This window comes from Telmatherina bonti, assembly GCF_933228915.1.
Source record: "Telmatherina bonti genome assembly, chromosome: 22".
Taxonomy (NCBI): domain Eukaryota; kingdom Metazoa; phylum Chordata; class Actinopteri; order Atheriniformes; family Telmatherinidae; genus Telmatherina; species Telmatherina bonti.
In genome coordinates, this window is record NC_136631.1 from 33,746,175 (window position 1) to 33,766,000 (window position 19,826).

Genomic DNA, 19,826 nt, shown 5'->3' on the forward strand with positions numbered 1-19,826 from the left:
CTGAGCCCAAATCTCGTCTGTTTGCTGTTTTACTTTCTGCCCTCCTGCACTTTTTTTGTTTGCTCTGTTCCTATTTAATTATCCTTCCCCGCTTCAGTTTTTCCTCCCCACCACCTTGTCTCTCATCACCTACAAGTTTTTTTTTTTCCTCTCTCACATTTGGGGAAAGCATCTTTCAGAGCCTTGTCCTTCCCTCACCTCGCTCTGCTTTGCTCCTTTCTTGTTTCTGATTCTCATCACCACCATCTTGGCCCCTTTTTCCCCTCACTGTCTCGATCTTAAAAAAGGGAACAGCCGGCATGGAGCGCATGGGGTGAAATAGCACCCAGTGATGAATATTCATCCCATCCCGGCAGTTGATGTTCCCAGCCGCTGTACCACAGAGGCCTCCAGAACACAGATGCCACCATCTATTTGTCACATGCAAGATGGGACCAACAGGAAGGTTTGTTGTACCAAGGGTTGTAGGGGTTCATGCGCGCCACCTAAAATCTCCACTGCCCTTTACAGATATACACACAACTCAAGGAACAGAGAATTGAATAAATGCCAGGTTTAATAAGGAAAGTCTGGCTTTTCTTTGTTGTGAGGTCACGGGATGAAAATGTGTGTGTGTGTGTGTTCATTGAAACTGGTGAAAAATCGATGAGACAACTTGCAATGAAACCCGTCTTTGAACAGAAAAACTCAACAGAACTTCTAAACAAAAACAACAAACTCACAAAGAAAATGCACAACACGCCCAAAAAAACAGGTTTGTTGAAAGTCAGAGACCCCAGTTGATCATTTAGACAGAAAAATGAAGAAAATATTCTTTTAAGAAGCTTGATCTGTTTTTCTCTTCAGATGTTGTTTTGTTGTTGTTGGATAAACTACATCCCTAAATTTTACAGGTGTTCTAATCTTCATTGTTATGTTAATCATGAGTGGAATTAGATTAAAATTAATTCAGCTTTATTTTTAGCCTCATAGCGCCCAGTTACGACGTCATCTCAAGGCATTTTTAAAGATTACGTCCAATCCTGTTATAATTCAATACAGTAATCCATTGTAAAACAATTCTGTTATGTGATCCACAGTTGTTCAATTTGCAATAAATTATGTTTATAGTTCATGATCAAATTTATGAAAAATAACTACCTTGCAGGAAACCAGCGGATTGCATTGCCATTTTCCTTCAGTCTTTCACCGTGAGCACATATGGGCAGCGGTTGAGAGTGGCGAGGAAAAGCTCTTCATTAATTTATTATCTGAAATACTTCGTCCAAATAAGGGTCATGAGGAAGCTGGAGCCTGGAAAAGCTCTTGTTACTCACAATTACCAGTTCAATGTCAGATCAGCAAAAATGTGGAAGCAGCAACTATTTGGTCATGGTTTTAAGGTGTTAATGCCACCCACCTTTAAATTTCCAACCATTCACATAATACTTCTTAGAGCCCCCCCCCCCAAGAAAAGTTCTTCCCAGCTTATCTGCCGAGAACAAGTCAAACGATGTGGTCAATCTCGCCATTTTGTTCTTGTGTCTTTGGAAACTGCACATCCTCGAGAACAAGAAAAAAGTTTTTGGCAGGCTTTAGTCCAAACTATGAACTATGAAAAGAAAACGTTTTAAGCCGTATCTTAAGGGAGGAGGTGTAAGTTTTTGGTTCTGGTTGAATCCAAACTGGGAGCTGGTTCCAAGAGACATTAGCCTGATAACTGAAGGCTCTAGCTCACCTCTTTTAGTTCACATTCAAATTGCCGCTGTTTCGTCCACTTCACACACATAGTGGGATTTGTTTGACATAGCCACTACCTATGGTAGTTTGACACACACCAAAGAAGTGAATTCTGGTTCACTTGAGAAATGGGTGTCTCGGTTCACTTGAAAGTGAACCTTGGTGCTGTTTCTTCCAGTGTGAAAGCAAACAGATTACCCAGTGAACCAAAGACAGCAGATGTCATGAGTACATAACAGCACAACATTTTGGACATCTCTCCTCTCCTGCTGCTCATACTGGATTCTCTGGGTTTCTGTGAAACTCATATCAGGTTTGAACATCAAAGTAAAGGCAGAAACTCCAACAGCGTATAAATTAATTGATGCTCCCGTGTTTACTTGAGGTGAAAGAGCCGTTTTCTGTCCTGGCCAATCAATGAACTAGATTTTCTTCTTCCTCTGTGGCTGTTTCAGGTGATACTGCCCCTAGCGAGCAGTGGTTGTCATTGCATGATGATGTCTAGGCAGTGCGATCTACTTGACTAAATGTAAGCAAATCAAATAAAGGGCATGAACAATTTTTTTGTAATTCCTTGCCTAATCAAACTGAGTCCTGTCGACTATCCTGGGGTGAATAAACCTTTAAAAACTCAACAAACCTCAAGCACCGACCAGGATAAGGGAAGGTGTTGGTTTTCAAATTTTAATTTTGAATGGGATGGTGCAGTCATTTCAAAAACAAAAGTTGAAAAGTCATCAAAAAAGACGCCAAAATATTGTGAACAGGATGCAGGCAAAGGCTGGATTTATGTGACTGCCAGACCGCTGAATTGTTTCTGTTTCAATAATGTAAAAACCAAAAGAAGTCAAAGTCAGACCAATACTGCCTGTAAATGTTCTCGCTTTATTGCACGGCTTCAATAAAGATAAAAAAAGAAAAAAAAAAAGAAAACAGCAGACAAAATAATCATTTTAGTCAATAAATCACAGGAATGACTCATTTGGAGTAAAACCAGCATGTTGCTGTATTGTTCTGTTGCCTGGTAACTGGTTTAAACTTTGGTCAGTGATTTATGTTAGCTTCTAGTTATCCTGACATCTCATAAAATTTACTGGTTTGTCTGAATATGTTTCTTACTTTGGCAAAATGTGTGTTATAATGGAGCCTGACGACTTAAGCATCAGCTTTATGGACAAAATCTCCAAGATGTTTGGTGAAATCCACCCCCTTTGGTTGGATTTCACCAAACATCAACGTGGAGCAAATAACCAGAAAGCACCAACGTTCTGAGACTTGAGAACGGAGCTGGAACCAGAACAGAACTTTGAAAAAGCTCCTAAGTAAACCTACAGTCTGAGAGCGAAGGGCTCTGAGAAAATTGCCATTGTTGTGTTTGCAGTGTGAGGCAGGAAGTCATGCTGAATGTGAATCACACAGGTTACACATTAGCCTCCAGCTATAACAAGTTACATTAAAAGTAATTATCGTCATTGCAATCAAGCGTTTTGGCTTCAGGCGCTTTTAAATTAAAAAAGGCACCTTTTTGGCTTGAGCATGAAAATATTAAAGCATTGATTTTTCTCTGCATAATGCGAGTTATTGCAAAGACAACATGTTTGGCAAATAAATCACAATATGCACGAACCAAGAATAGCTTGCAATGTTCTAAAGTTGCACCAGTTTCTGTGTGTTATTTCCCAGTAAAAAAAATATAGACTTTCATTCGGTAGAGGTACAAATTCAAAACTCTTTTCTGAGAGACTTTGTTTCTAATTTGAAGATAATTTTCTCTGCTGGCTCCCTGGACAATACAGACTAGCAATACAACTAATGGATAAAAAGAGAGCGGGGTCAGATGGGGGGAAAATACCAACATGATTGAGGTTCCTGCCCAATTAACTGGAGATCACTTAAATTGTTGGAGAGCTGAAGAGGTCATTATCCTGAAGCGCTCTAAAGAAACCCATTAGGGCTTTTCAAAGCCGGACCCGTGACTCTTCCACTTTGCTTTTTACATTTTTCCGATAAAAAGACACATGGCTGACTCTGTTACACATAGGCGGGCTCTTGGATGTGAAGAACACGTGCAGTCATCCATATATTTGTGTCTGCAAGTTCAATCATTGATACACATGAGCTGTGGGGCGTAGTATGAGCTAAAGACAAACTTTATCCCCCTACACCTGGCTAAGCCTTAAGAAAAACACTAAAGAATAAATCAATGCTTTCCACAAACTGAGCACTGCACACAAAATAAATCCAAGAAATATCAACATTAGCCCTGCAAAGGAGATGGTGAACTAAACTAAAAACAAATATTTCCCTGAACAGCCCAAGAGAAACATGACTTGCAACATCAATGCATACAGCTCTAAAGCGATAAAAAGTCTTTAAATGTTGTGTGGAAATCGTTCATTCACGCACAGCAGCAATTCATAATCGCACGCTGACCGTGAACATCACTGCAGCATCTCCTGCATTCGTCATGCTATCTCACCAGCCAGCTGACGATGAGTCAGCGCATCTCTGAATCCTCATCATCTCTTAACCAAATTCACATTATTGATGAGGATCATTTTTTTCTTTTGGTTTAAAAGCAACAAAGGGTGTAAAAATCAAGTAATAAAGTTTGAGCTCACTTATGTAGGATAAAGGGCTCGACATTGTTGTTTCAAACACTTAATTTGTCTTTGAATTGTAACATATATTTGGAGCCTTCTGTAATTTTCCCCAGTCTTGTGATTGGAAGTGGCAGTTTTGGGGATCAATGTCAGGAGCTTCTAATTGTAGGACAGCTTGTTTACATACTGTCAAGCACAAATTAAAGGACATGATCTTGAAAAGAAACTCAGCTCAGTGGAACAAGCTTGGCAGCCATCTATCCATTTACTATACTGCTTCATGATATTCTGGATTGCAGGGAGGCTGGAGTTTATCCCAGCTGCCACTGGGCAAGAGGCAGTGTGTATCCTTGACAGGCCAGTAGTCAAGCTAACATGCATGTTTTTGGACTGTGGGAAGAAGCTAGATTCCCTGGAGAGAACTCATACACGCATGCACAGCCAAATTCCTAACTGGTAACCTTCTGACTGTGAGGCAGCAGTGCGTGATAATGTGCCAGAGCCTTAAAGAAACAAAGTAAAGTGATCAAAATGGTTGTCTTTGTGTTGGGAGTAACTCTGAAGCTGCTTCAAGTGACTGCACAGAAAATAAATCTAAAAGCTGCTGAACATCACATCCTTGACACCAGTGGTTCTAAAATGTTTTGGGCCAAAATCCCGAAGGTAACACACCTTGGTGTTTCCGACCCCCACTGCCGCAGGACAACTAAGTGGTTTAATAGTATGAGATGGTTTATCCTGCAGGCTCCTCTAAATGTAAGGCTGGAAAAGGATGAAATGATTTTGGGGGTTCACCAGTTTGACAAGACACCTACATGCCCAAAACCAGCTTCTCTTGCAGAGATAATGCTAAATTTAGATTTTTTTATATGATGTGTGCACGACCTTTTATGTTAATGGGTTTATGTGTAAAAAGTAAAAATAAAGGTGATGATTATCTCTGCATTAATGGTTTAATGTTGAAAAAACCCAAATTTAATTAATAAATATAGATTACACTTTTTACAATTATGTGGTAACCCCTCGTTTGAGAGCAATTTAGTTCAGTCAGAAGTCTCTTCAAGTTTGCTGCAAGAGAAAAGATTACAAATTTTCTTTTTGAACAAAAAACGATACTACAACTTTACAATGTCCCTCATGGGACGCCTCCCTCGTGAGGTGCTCCCTTCATAGGCTCCCTGGGTAAGAACCAAGACTGAGAGATTACATCTCTTGAAAGGCCTGAACACCTCAGGATCCCAACCAATGAGCTGGCAAATGTGGCTGGGGAGAGGGAAAGCTGGACTTCCCTGCTTAGATAGCTGCCTTGTAGCCCCAGATAAGTGGTAGAAAATGGATGGATGGATGGATAGATTGATGGATTGATGGTGTCAGGGGGTGTGGGTTTTTTGTAGCATTTTTCAGGTTCCACCAGAGGGAGCCAGAGGAACCATTTTCTGGAGGGTGTTTTCACCACAGGTGTGCAGACCAGCACACCTGTGGAGAATTAGGGATCATCTACCAGCACTATATCTGGAGCTGATTGCCAGTCCTTCGTCGCTTGAGTGTTGAGCCTCTGTGGTAAAACCTAAGCCCTCCAGTGAATTCCTGTGTCCTCTAACCCTTGAGAAACTTTAAGAATTCTTGTTTTTTCCCCCAGAGACACTCCTTTGTGGACTCTCCCGAGCTACCTGTGATTTTCCTCCCAGCGGCCAATCATCTCCAGCAACCACTCCCTACCAAGAACCTGGCATTCTCTCCACTGGCTATCCTCTGGATCCGATCAGCTTGTCGGTGCCTATCTGCCCTCCACCGAAAGGACCCTCACTGGCACCCACTGCCAACATCAATCCTCTCAGACCTCCTGACACCACCCAAATTCACGGCAACTCCGAAACAAGTAGGACATCTTCACTTCCCAGAGATTTATTCCATCATTCCATTACTCATAAATCTATCTTTGCAGAGAACCCCACCTTCGGGTCTTTACGGAACCATCCCCTCAGTTCACCAAATAATTTTCACATTCTCCAGATTGCTTGATCGTGCATGTGGGTCCAACATCTTCACACCATGACAGATGGATGGGAATAATTTTCATTTTTTACTCTTATCTGTTTCATTTATCATGTTTCACCTAATTTGCAGTTCCATCCATCTTCTGCTACTTATCTGGGGTCGGGTCGCGGGGGCAGCAGCCTAAGCAGGGAATCCTAGACTTCCCTTTCCACAGCCACATTTGCCAACTCTGTGGCAACTCCCGAGGCGTTCCCAGGCCAGTCGAGAGATATAATCCCTCCAGCGTGTTCTGGGTCTTCCCCGGGGTCTCCTCCCAGAGGGACGTGCCTGGAAGACCTCACCAGGGAGGCGTCCAGGAGGCATCCTGACCAGATGCCCGATGGAGGAGCAGCGGCTCTACTCTGAATGAAGGAAACTCATTTCGGCCGCCTGTATACGAGATAAGCGGCTGAAATGAACTTGCAGTTCGTAATTTTTAAAACTGTTGCAAAACCCCAAGTGAAAGTAGAAAAATACTAAATAAATGCAACAATTTATTGCAAAAAATATTTGAAAGGTTCAAAATGGTAGTTTTGATGATCGATCTCAGTCTTGGTTCTTCCACTTGGGTATTCAAGCAAAGTTCTTCCACTTGGGTAGTCTCTCGACTGTAAAATGTGAATTAATAGTTGGGAAGATGCATGATATAAAATTATCGGACACTTTACCAGACCATACAGGCTTACGTTCACCCCTGCCTGCAAATGACAGATACAGTGTAGCAACTCAGTGACTGTCACTTAATTTAGCAAATCTAGAGACCAAAGTCAGTTCTCAAGGGCTGCTGTTCGGCAGGTTTTCCATGTGTCCCTGTTTCAACTCACCTGGCTTCCATTAAACAGATACAACAGGCAATGAAGTCCTGCACACTGAGTTATTAGTCAGGTGTGTTGGAATAGGGACACATGGAAAACCTGCAGGATTGTGGTGCTTGAGAACCAGAGCTGGGTACCCCAACATACATTAAAGCTGCCATTTTTGGGCCACTATGGTGTCTCTGAATGGACACACCACTTTGTGTTTGAAGTGAGAATCCACAGATCTTTAAAAGTGCAATACTGGCTTTGTTTGATAAGTGCTGGAGCAGGTTTAGGTTAAGTAGAACAAAGGCATGTAGAGGACAGTACACATGTATACAATGTTGAAGTAGTTCCCTGTAGTGCAGTCATCCAGGAAAGAGATCGAGCACAGGATGGTGCAGAACCGTGTCTGTGTTTAAAAAGAAGCACTTTGTGTAGAGTCAGTACGTTCTCCATGTTCATTCATGGGTTCCGTCCATCTTCCTCCGTCAGACAGAAAACAAGCATGTTGATTTAAAAGAGTGTGTGTTGGTATGATTGGTTGTTTGCCTAGTGGCAGCTGTGGTCCACAGGATTGCAGCCAACAAACCAGCAGCAACTGTCTGATGCAGTTCTGTCAGTATGGACCAAAATACTAAGGAATGTTTCCTACACCTTGTTTATGCCAGAAAAAAATTAAGGCACCTCGATGGAAAAATGGGCCCAACCCAGTACTAGAAAGATCCTAACTTTTTATAGAGGTTTTTTCAATGTGATATTTGTTTTATTTTTTTTTGGGTTTTTTTTTTTGTTTTTGTTTCCTTTAAATCTTTTACTCACCAAACTACTGATTTACTAGTTTGAAAACTTATTCTGCAAAGTGCACGTGCAGGGAAGTGCCATGTGCTAAATAGAGCAAGAAAAACACAGCTGACACGTGACAGAGTATGCTATAAAAAATAAAAAAAATCAACATTTGTGCATGAGATGGCTCATTTACGGACCCCCGCCGACATTTGGGACTCAAAGAGCACTTTGAATCACTTATACCTCCTGCCAGGTGATGGGCTTGGCTCCAAGTAGGCTTTTAAAAAGCATTAACTTATTACTAATAATGAGCTGGTCAGTAATAATTGTGGCACATAATAGCAGTGAGCAATAGTTCATAGTTTTCTACCCTTTTTATTGTTGTCCACATCCATTGCAGCAGAGCACCAACAGAGATATTGCCATATGACCTAATTATCTCTCATTAGTGGCCTCAGTAATTACAGGTCCTTTTACAGCTCCATCTCCTCTGTCTCGCATAGGAGGGGATTTCAATTAGGCGTGCCTTGCAGCTTTGCCAGCCCACTCTCACAGCTAAGTCACACTGTCACCTGGGTAGCCAAGCGGCAGGCGGCACTCATGGAAAGCTTCCAGTGGAAGGATATAAATGTTTCTGCAGCTTGGTATTATGCATTCCAAGTCTCGCGCCCATCAATGAGACGTGACAACAAGACAGCTGAAAGAAGTATGTACTTTTTTTTTTTTTTTTTTTACTGAAGAGAAAAATAACCTTTTACACCATTTTCTGCAAGCAGCACATGATGAAAAATACATAACAGGCAAACTATCTGTTCCACACATCTTCCTGTCAAAGCTAAATAGCATGTGATGGGACAAATCTCAGACTTCTGAGTGACAAAACGCCTCCGTCAGGCAAAGTTTTGTCAAATAAAAATGAAAGTTTAAAGAAAAAAAAAAGATTGCATTACGTTACATTCTTCAGCTAAAAGCAAACTCAGATTCTTAAGAGGAAGAAACAAACATAAGAGGCCTGTAGGCGTCTGGAAACACTGGTATCACTGCGAGGTCCCCTCCAGTCAAGCTTATCATCTATCTCTCACTCCACCTCGGCATCAAACCGCTCACCCTAATTAACAGAGTGCAAGGAACACCAATCAATGCTGCAAGGGGGGTAATTAACCCCTTATGTTCTCAATCGTCCCTACAAAGGTGAAATTGAAATTGATTGAGCTTACTTTTTGTCAGCTAATTGTGGCCTCAGTCAGGTAGAGGGGGACCAACTTCAGGTATGTGCACCATTAACTTGATTTAGTGGCGTCAGTGTCGCTAACAGAGGTGCACCACTGATTTGTTGAATCCGCTGTGGAATATTCCAGCTAATGGACCGCGCTAGCTATGAGTTTCATTATGTAAGGCACCACATAACCTTTAGCCTTAATGCTGGTTTTAACTTTCTCACAATTCCAGAGTCTGTTTAACTTTACACTAAAAGCTGCTCAAACAAAGTGGGCTTATGTTTCACAAGAGGTACGGCTTATTTAAGTAAACAACACTGTCCAAATGTTGAACTGGAAAAACCTCAGAATGCCTTTGGAGTAGCAGGCTCAGCTTCTCTTTGACGTTCACTGGATGGCATGACGCTGACAGAAGACATGGAGCTGCATGGTGAAGGGAATACAAATGCTTTTCTGGAGCTTCATGTACGTACAATCAAACTTTCACAAATAAACATCCAACCACACTCTTTCTAGGATATTAGAGGTAGGAAGCCACAGCTTTACACAACCACAGGAAATGGGGTGAATTATTTATAGACATTAATATTAATGCTAGTGGTAGAGTTGTTTACATGCATGAGACGCTGACTGAACTTTCCAAAGCCCGAATAATCCATGAAAAAATACAACAAAATTGATGAGGCAATCTTTTCGATGGAGATAGAAGCTAAATGCAAAGCAAGAAGCAAAAACCTAAGGAAATTCTAGCTTTTAAATATGTGTATGCGTGTTTATCATGGCTGCTGAGGAATTTTCTGCGTTTGTTTTGATGAAACATTTATGCACGTCGTCAGAAATTAACATTATGTGTTCATAAGGTGTAGTATGTGAGTAATCTTTAGGGGCACTATGGGGAGCAGATGGGAGGTGACTGGGTTATGACAGAAAGGGTCTTGCCTACGATTTAAGACACACAAGCCAATGTGATTTAAGTTGTATGTTCTGTCATGAGGTTATGTTTTCCTGTGTCCTTTTTTCCTGGTTTCCTGTTTTATTTTGTAGGTTGTTCCTGTTTTGCCTTTGTCTGTGTTCAGTAGTTCACCTGGGTTCATTCAGTTCATTTGTTTCACCTGTGTCTCATTGTGTTCTGTTTATTTATACCCCTCAGTTTTTGTCTTGAGTTGCTGGACCATTGTGTTTGTTGTGTTAACCCCTGAGTCTTTTGTTCACAATAAATACTCTGGATTCTTCATCTCTGCCTCTGTACTCTGCATTTGGGTGCACACCTCAGCACCCACTCCGTGATACGTTCACATCCACACAGGGACGAATTGATGTGTACTACTAACTTAACCTTTTTACCAAATAGGTGTTTCCTTCTCATGAAACCAGTGTTTTTAGAGCCCTAAAACACCAACTTTATACCATTTCATCAATAAGACGTGTGAAAAATGCCACAGTGCAGATGATTTGTCCTTATTTAAAAAAAAAAAAAAAAAAAAATTCAAAGCCCTTCCTTTAAACTTCCTCCATATGCCACATCACAAAGCCCAGAAACATGCAATGCTTGTTCCAGATGGTTCAGCATATTTTGATACAGTATGCCAGGTAATGTAGCTAAATGCTAAATGCTTCGTTGAGGGAGGATTGAGGAGTGGAGGAACAAATGGCAGTTTAGTTTGATCGAGAAATCACAATTCAGTTATTTTGAAAGGGCCGGTTAAAATGATTGAATGGTGTTTTTTCAGCGCACTTCATTCCAAAGGTGTCAGAAAATTTCTACTTTTCTATCAGAGCATTTAATTAATTGGTTGCAATCGGGGTGTAAATGAGATTTTAGGCAAAAAAGCAAAAATGTTCCTGGAAAACACCTCACATCCTTTAACTTTGGTTTAATCAAAGGTAAGGAGTCAGTCTGGATGCATCATTTATGGTGAGAAGCAGTTAATAAAGCAGAAAATCAAAGCAAACTCAGGCGGAGGGTCCACAGCTTTATAGTATTTATTTTACTATTTTGTTACCAAATATTAATAATTTTATTAATAGTTATAAATAAGTAGTAATTAAGTAAGGAAGTAAGTAATAAATAAAGTAATAATTAGGAAGCAAGTAAGTAGAAAATAATACATTAATAGTCTTTATAAGCTGAGGTAAATGTGATAGCATTGACCTACTGACTTGCTCTGATCGCTGACTGAGTCTGAAAGGCCAATCTCGTTTGGTGAAAGAGTTGAGTGTCTCTTTTTGCAAAAGCAACGTTGTCATGAATGAATAGAAGTTTTAAGCATCTTGTCCTTGGATCGGGAATGTGAAACTCTCAAACTGAGTGGATGAGCTTGAACTGGTGGCAAAGGCACAGTTGAAAAAACTGTCTTAAATCGGGGTTCTCCAAGTGGCATCACTTACATATTCTAAATTCAGCCTGTAAAGGCAGACGGAGGCAGGCATGACGGAGGAAGGATCGCAGCGCTTGTTAACAACAGATGGTGTTATCCTGGACGTGTTAGCCCCCTTTTAACTTGCCTAATATAGAAAATGTGCAATGAAGCTTTTGCAAGAGTTCAATATAGAAGTTTTGTTTTCTCTCATTTCTGCCCCCATTTATTTGCATTTAGGCTCATCATGCTGCTTCACTTTGTCACTTCCATTTTTCCAGACTGTCAAACTCACCTCAACTCTTGTTCTTTTCTCCTGCAATTTTTGCCAATCAACTTGAAATTGCTGCTTTTTCAATCTTTTTTGTCTTCTGTCCATTCATTCGTATACCAGAGATTTTTTCTATTCCATGTAACCTTTTCATTATGACTTAGACATGGTTTATGGGAAATCTCTTATTAAGCACATTTAAACATTTCATTACAATAAAACATTAATGTTGATCTGTCAGGAACAGCTTCCACTAGGTGATGTTTTGTCTCATCTGCTCTGACCGTGTGCACAAATGGCCTGCCAACTTCTCTCCAGTTATCAGTGCAACGCTGCTGGAGACCGCCTCTATGAAGCACATGTGTATGCAGCCATAATCTACTGGAGCAGGATGGAATATATTCTGAAACAATTGGAATGACTTCCTGTTGTGATGTAATTATTTAGAAAATCCTGGCCGGTGTGTATTTTGTGTGAACTTTGGCCACAAAGTCAGGCAGAAAATCAGCGATCTGTGTGAAGTCTGGAAGGTGAAGCTACGGCGCTTTGAAGATGTCTCCGCTCTCTGTGTCCGTTGTTTTTATTTTTTCAAAAATGTCCCCAAACACAAAATGTTGTCATTTTTTATTATCTTTTTTTTAAATGATGGGAATAAGGCCTCTTTTCATCTTAATATCTCAGAACAAACGGAGCAAAATGTTTTATTAAAAATGTTTTACAAATCAGCACATAGGCGTGTCATCATTCTCTGTATGAGGTCTTCAGTTTCTTACAATATTGTGGAAGACGTTTGGCCGCTTCTTCTTCATGATGATGCTTCTTTACATTGATATTTGTCTATGCACTGCTTTCCTTACATTCCACTATTTGAGTCAAGACTTTGAGCCTTATCCAACTCTTTTTTTTTTTCAGCCTCTCCGTTAGATTTGCTTCTGTTTTGCATAATTGTGCCGTTACTTAACTCAGTTTTGGTCAAGCTTCAGCTGTCAGACAGATGGCCTCACATTTGACTCTGAAACACTTTTGTACATTCATTGCTGACTGCAACGTTTCTTGGCCCTGTGGCGACAAAACAACCCCAAATCCTCACATCAGGTTTTGGCCAAACACGTTGCTCAGGAATATGACCAAACCTTTCTCATTTGCTCTTGTTTGGGACCGAAGCCATCCTACCATGTTATTTTAAGAGAAAAGAAGCTTGTAATGTAACACGTGCCAGTAAAAAATGTACATTTTGCCAATAAAGGTATTGTTATTGGCTGGGCTAGTTATTACATCATTGGTCTAGAAGTTACAAATTCCTTTCAAAATGCAATAAGTGCACCAAAAAAATGTACTAAAACATACAAGGCCTGTATTTATGGAAAAACATATATTTGTTGGTGTTATTAGTGCCGTTTTGTTGTGAAATTAGGGTTGTAAAAGTATTCCTGAATTGTTTGTTGTACAAAAGCTTTTATTTAGAAAATGGGGCAACACTTTGCAATAATGGTACAAATCATATACTTCAGTAATGTGTAAGTAATGATGAACTAATGCATTTATTAATGAAGACTTTATCATGAGTTCATGTTGCTCATCATGAACTAATGATCTCAGTGCTGATTCATGTGTTTACTTGACCCTTAATTCATCATCAATTAATGAACATTAGTTCACAGTTAAATCGTCAATCTGATAACATATTTGCCAGTTTACATAGAAACAAATTTAATTCCCTGCTACTGATTTTCTTTTAACTTTTATTTATGCAAGAGACACTTAAAGTTCACTTGGGAGAACATGGATGTAAAAGCACATTGAGTGACTATTAATAAAGGTTTATTGTGGGTTTTTCCTTTGTTTTTTTGTTTTGTTGTTACTAAAGCAGCTATGTGTTTGATATAAAACATTTCTCTAATATACCAGTGTCTTATTTTTACTAAATGTACTGCAGTAATACAGTGATATTAAAACCCTAGTAATCACTCCAAGCGCTTTCACATATTCATGTAACCCAAGTGAACTTCTTTGAATGTGTCTTACTTTAAATAAGAATGAAAAAGTTGCAGGGAATTAAATAATATATTTGTATCTAAACCAGCAAATTTTTTTGACATATTGATGAATTAACTGTGAACTAATGTTCATTTATTGATGAACAATTAGGGGTCAAGTAAACACATGAATTAACATTGAGACCATCATTAGTTCAGGATGAGGAATTCATGATAATGTCTTACTTAATAAATGCATTAGTTCATCATTAGTTACACATTACTTAAGTATATGATTTGTACCATTATCGTAAAGTGTTACAGAAAATGGTATATTTGTTTAGACAATGTAAATCCATATTTCGTGTCTTTGTTGGATGTTACATTGTCTCATGAATAATTGGTTTTCTTTTTTTAATAAAACATTTAATTAAAACTCAAGAAAACAATTCTGTCGTCACTTAAAGCTTGTTGAATCTTCCACAAGCTGCGAGAACTTTGTTCTTGTTCCCTCGGCTGCAAAAAAAGGAAAAAATTCTCTTTTCTTTGGGCAATTCATTCTTCAGGAGAAGCTTCTTCTGCAGTGGAGAGGGATCACTGCGGATGGCGATGTCTCCTTCATGTGCAACAAATCTTGTTATTTCATAATTATTGAAGAACTTTATCAGGGCAGCGGGGGGGGGTGCACACGACTGGGTCTGTGTGTTTTAATTCCACATGTTGTAAAAATATATTTTCCACCACCTTTATCAGCTGTTAAAGCGCCACATGAAAAAAGTTCTGCCGGCCCGATGTGTCGAAAAACTGTCTTCAACCACGTCCACGAGAACAAAATAACGTCTTCTTGGGGCCTTGAAAAACAATTTTTTTTAAAAAGTGTTCGCTTCTCATGGAGTACCTAGCTGGCTTCAAAGTGAATTTGAATAACTGGACTGGGACTTAACTGGTTGAGCCATCATTGCTCAGGACCTGGGATTCAATCGAAGATAGCTTTCAGTGCTCTTTTAGCTAGGTAGCAAAGGTTTTGTGATTTGGCTGATATTATTATAAATAAGATCGATGTGTGTCATATAATGGATTTATTCAGCCCGGATAATTATCAAACTATAATTAACTGCATTAAGTCGGACTTTATCTTTAAAGGTGCCCTGGGATCATTTCTGTTGTCAATTGGTGCTCCATAAATGGAGCTGAGTTTAATTGAATTTAATTTTGGTGATTATCCATCTCACATTAATCATTTCTTTCCTTGCTTTCATTGATGTTTTCTTTCCTTCGTGGCATCGTGTTACCACATAACATAAATACTGTGGAGCTGCCAAAGCTGAATAAGTAGAGATGTTCGCACTTGCTGATTATTCAGTAATTATCCAGTTTAATTTCCTAAATACCAGTACAAATCACCAATATTGTCTTATCTATCTGCTGTAATTCAGACAGCTTTGAAAATGCTGCAGTTCGCTGTATTTTTTCATTAGTCTATAAACACCAGGAAGCACTTCTTTAATTTACTGCTACTTTGATAAGAAAATAGCTTAATGTATTCACATTTAAAGATGCTTCTGGGCAAACTGAGCATAACTTAAGAAAAACAATAAATGAGGAAGAACATGCGAATCAGCAGAAAAATCTCGATAAAATTGTAATTTCCTGGTTGTAGTCAATAGCTGTGGACTTTAAATTTGTTCATCAATATGACTGAGGGGCCTTGTTGGGATGAAGGGGGCTCTTAGGAAACACAAGGCAATCATTTAACGACCTTCCTCCGTGAGCATGACTCAGCAATCTGAAAGCTGCTGGTAGAGAAGACACATTCAGGAAGACGCAGCTTTTAAGCCGGCGATAACGAGCTGTGGACGGATTTTTCTTTCATATGCAGTTACATGTTAGATATTTTTACCCACAACAGTTATTTGGGTTGATAGATGCTGTACCTATTGTAGGTACAAACATAAATCTCTCCCTGCTTTAAGGGGAACAGTAACAATCCTCCGAGGGAAGACCCAGCGCTCATCATCATCATTACTGATGTCACTTTTGTCATAGAAACCGTGTCGCATCAGAGCTATTTGTCTTTTTCCACAAGTGTCCGGAAGGACCTGTGGATGCCGCAGAACTCCTGGAGGAGAGCTAATATTTCATCTCATTCAGGAGGAAGAAAATCCACCCTTCAAGCGAGGTTCTGCAACTGTGTTAGTCAAAAGGCTTCTGACAAAGACTTCAAATGCAGTTCCCGGTTTTCTTAACCCTGTAAAACCAAACGTATCATATTCCATACAGTTTCTGAGACATTTTCCATCACCTAATGGTGGAAACTTTACTCAAAACCCTGTTGTACTCCATACTATACTAACTGTATAGTATTTAACTAACTGTGTTGTGTTGTGACTAATTGTGTTGCTGCTAATTGTGTTGTGTTGCTGCTAATTGTGTTGTGTTGTGGCTAATTGTGTTGTGTTGTGGCTAATTGTGTTGTGTTGTGGCTAATTGTGTTGTGTTGTGGCTAATTGTGTTGTGTTGTGGCTAATTGTGTTGTGTTGTGGCTAATTGTGTTGTGTTGTGGCTAATTGTGTTGTGTTGTGGCTAATTGTGTTGCTGCTAATTGTGTTGTGTTGTGGCTAATTGTGTTGTGTTGCTGCTAATTGTGTTGTGTTGTGGCTAATTGTGTTGTGTTGTAGGTATTTGTGTTGTGGCTAATTGTGTTGTGTTGTGGCTAATTGTGTTGCTGCTAATTGTGTTGTGTTGTGGCTAATTGTGTTGTGGCTAATTGTGCTGTGTTGTGGCTAATTGTGTTGTGGCTAGTTGTGTTGTGTTGTGGCTAATTGTGTTGTGTTGTGGCTAATTGTGTTGTGGCTAATTGTGCTGTGTTGTGGCTAATTGTGTTGTGGCTAGTTGTGTTGTGTTGTGGCTAATTGTGTTGTGGCTAGTTGTGTTGTGTTGTGGCTAATTGTGTTGTGGCTAATTGTGTTGTGTTGTAGGTATTTGTGTTGTGGCTAACTGTGTTGTGTTGTGGCTAATTGTGTTGTTGCTAATTGTGTTGTTGCTAATTGTGTTGTGTTGTGGCTAATTGTTTTGCTATGACACTTCAGGGCCACTGTACCTGCACCGTGGTTATTACGAAAAAGCAGAAGATCACACTACAATAATTTTGATGGCAATAAATGTTTAAAAAAGAAAAAAAAAAGGGGGGGGGGGGGGTGAGATTTTGTTAAAGGACCAAATGAAAACTTTATTCTAAAAATAATTGTATTTTCTTCCCAGTTGTTTTTATGTTGGGCTTTAAAGGGTTAATTTCTTCATAAAGCTCTTCAAGGCCAAGCTCCTTTGCAAGTATTCAGAGTTGCATGTTCTCCCAACAGGACACTAGGATTGCAGGTTACTGTGTCGTTCCTGGAGTTTCTCACAGCAGATCGAGGAACAACGTGTTCAACTATCATCCCTCTCACTGTGTATCAGCTCCCAGTTTGGGCTTAGGAAGCAGAAATCTTCGCTAACTTTAAAACACGTAGAGTTAGAGCTGCTTCCTGACACTTAGCCAGTGTTAGGAGTAATAAGCAGTGTGTTTAAGTGTGCATGCATGCTGCCTGTGTGTGTGTGTGGATGCCTGGGCATGTTGCCATGGAGATCAGTTTGACGGACGTAGTTGCTGGTGTGAAACGAAGATGGAGTTTAGATGACCAGCGGCGATATTCTCATTACAGTAAGTTTATTGCTCAAAAAGACCAAATTATTCATGTGAAATTCTCTGGATAGCAGGCGACAGGTTTTTTTCAACTCGTGTCAGCTCAATGAGTCTGAGCATGTCAGCACAGAACGACATCATTTCATCGTCCAGATGGGGACATTGTTTCTTTAAGTGTTTTTTTTTCATACATTTATACAATCAACACTGTGTGGAAAGGCTTGTGATGTCAGCTATGATGTTTGTCCGATACGGCAAAATAAAAGACAGTAAGTAAAGTAATAAATAGTGAATTTTAACTGTAGTAACTAACAAAGTCATTTTATTGTAATTTACAGAAGTAACTAATTACTTTGTTTTGAGTAAGTACCCCAACACAGCCTGTAGCCATCGCTTTAAGTTACACTGCTTTGGGTTTATACTCCTGGCAGACGTCCATGATGGACTGAACTTTTCTGTTTGCTCCTTAAATCATGATATTGTTGTCATCATTAGCTTGTGCTTTGCCTTCGTCGGCAGGCATCCCCGGCTTAGAGGTGCAGTGCTTACTGACCCCTCATGTCCTGTCCTGTTCAGCCCTACCACCTGAGACCGGTTTAATTCCTTGGCCTTTAACCCAATGTACGACAGTTTCCGGTCAGTATGCTTTAGTTTATTTTTATTATTGGTTTTTACTTACTATTTATTTAGTTTGTTTTATTGTTTTAATTCCGTATTCCTTGTATGACCTGTTGTTATTATTGTGTTATTTATCTGCATTTGAACTGTTTTATTTTGTTTTATTTTGGCCGATTGTGTACAGCACTTTGTTTCAACTCTGGTTGTTTTAAAGGGCTTTATAAATAAAGTTGAGTTGAGACAAATGTCCCTTCCTGAGTCGGGATCTGATGGAGGTTTCACTTCCTGTTTAAAAGGAGCTTTTTCTCTCTGCTCTCATCCATGACCTGTGGATGCTCCAATTCAGTGTAAGCCACTAAGCTTCCTTGGGAAATTATTTTTAATGGCTTTGTTTGAGTGAAATACAACTAATATCAACTGGACTGATCAGTTAAATGGATTTCTTTTAACTAGATTTGACTAAATTGGATTGAGTTAAACTGTATCTTTAAAGGGGCCAAGCATGAGTTCCGTCATGAAATGACACAAAGCTGAACTGAAATAGCTAATTGTAATGAATTTGTTTTATATGGACATAATTATTATAAATTATATAGATGTGGTGAATATAATGGACAATTGATATAGATTTTGTACAAATGGATTATTAAACAATTGCACAGAATTAAAATTAGATAGTAATATATCTGCAGATATAAAGTGAGATTTTGATTTAAATTGGGACAATTGATGCCAATAGATTCAGACCAAAAAAAGCACGTAGAAGTGCCACTACTGTTTACTGGCTTAGACTGTAAAAGAAATGTCTTTATTTTGCACCATTTACTGGAATCCTTCCCATTTTCAGCAGCCCTTTAGCTCCCCGGAAAATAAAAAAAAATAAAAAAAAATAAAAAATAATATATATATATATATATATATATATATATATATATATATATATATATATATATATATATATATATATATATTGCAGTTTTTATATATATATATATATATATATATATATATATATATATATATATATATATATAAAAAAACTGCAAGAAGCCAGAGTAAGTTTCTGCCAAGTGTGTAAACAAATGTTGAAAACAGGACCTCATGTGACATTAGCTGAGTCAAAATAGTCCAGTTCTGATCCTCATGTTGCTGCAAATGATTCATCAGTAAATAATATGATGCCATTTGAATGAGTCACGCATGTATGCTCACTAATCATGACAAGCAATACAAAGGTGCCCTCACGGCTCCATAACTCCCAGATACAACCCTGAATCTATTCAGCATGTTTGGAAAGAGCTGTATTCTGAATCACGATGGCCTGGAATGGGGCCAGAGCTGAACGCAAGATCAGTCTAAACTCTGTCTTGTGTTCAAATCAGGTTGCAAGAAGATGTAGTCACGCACATAGGAGACAAAGATGCAGCAGCCCACACAGGCAGGTAATTATGAAGCTGCCAATACAAATACAAAAGGTTTTTATTCTCCATCCTTGGGTAACCTGACATGGGATACGAAAAAAGTTGCGTGCTCACATGAAACTATGATGTGTAAACATGAGACAAAGCTCAGATCACTTCATATAAATGCACTCATTGGGCTTCAGAAAACATGACAGCTTTATTTTAACACATTGGAGGCTCTCCCTGTGAGAGATAATGGCCACGGAGGAGAGAACGGGCTTTTTAGAGGGAAATGAACTCAAGCAAAGTGACACGCAACTGACACTGGGGGCCACTCCTGAGTGACTGCAGCTTAGT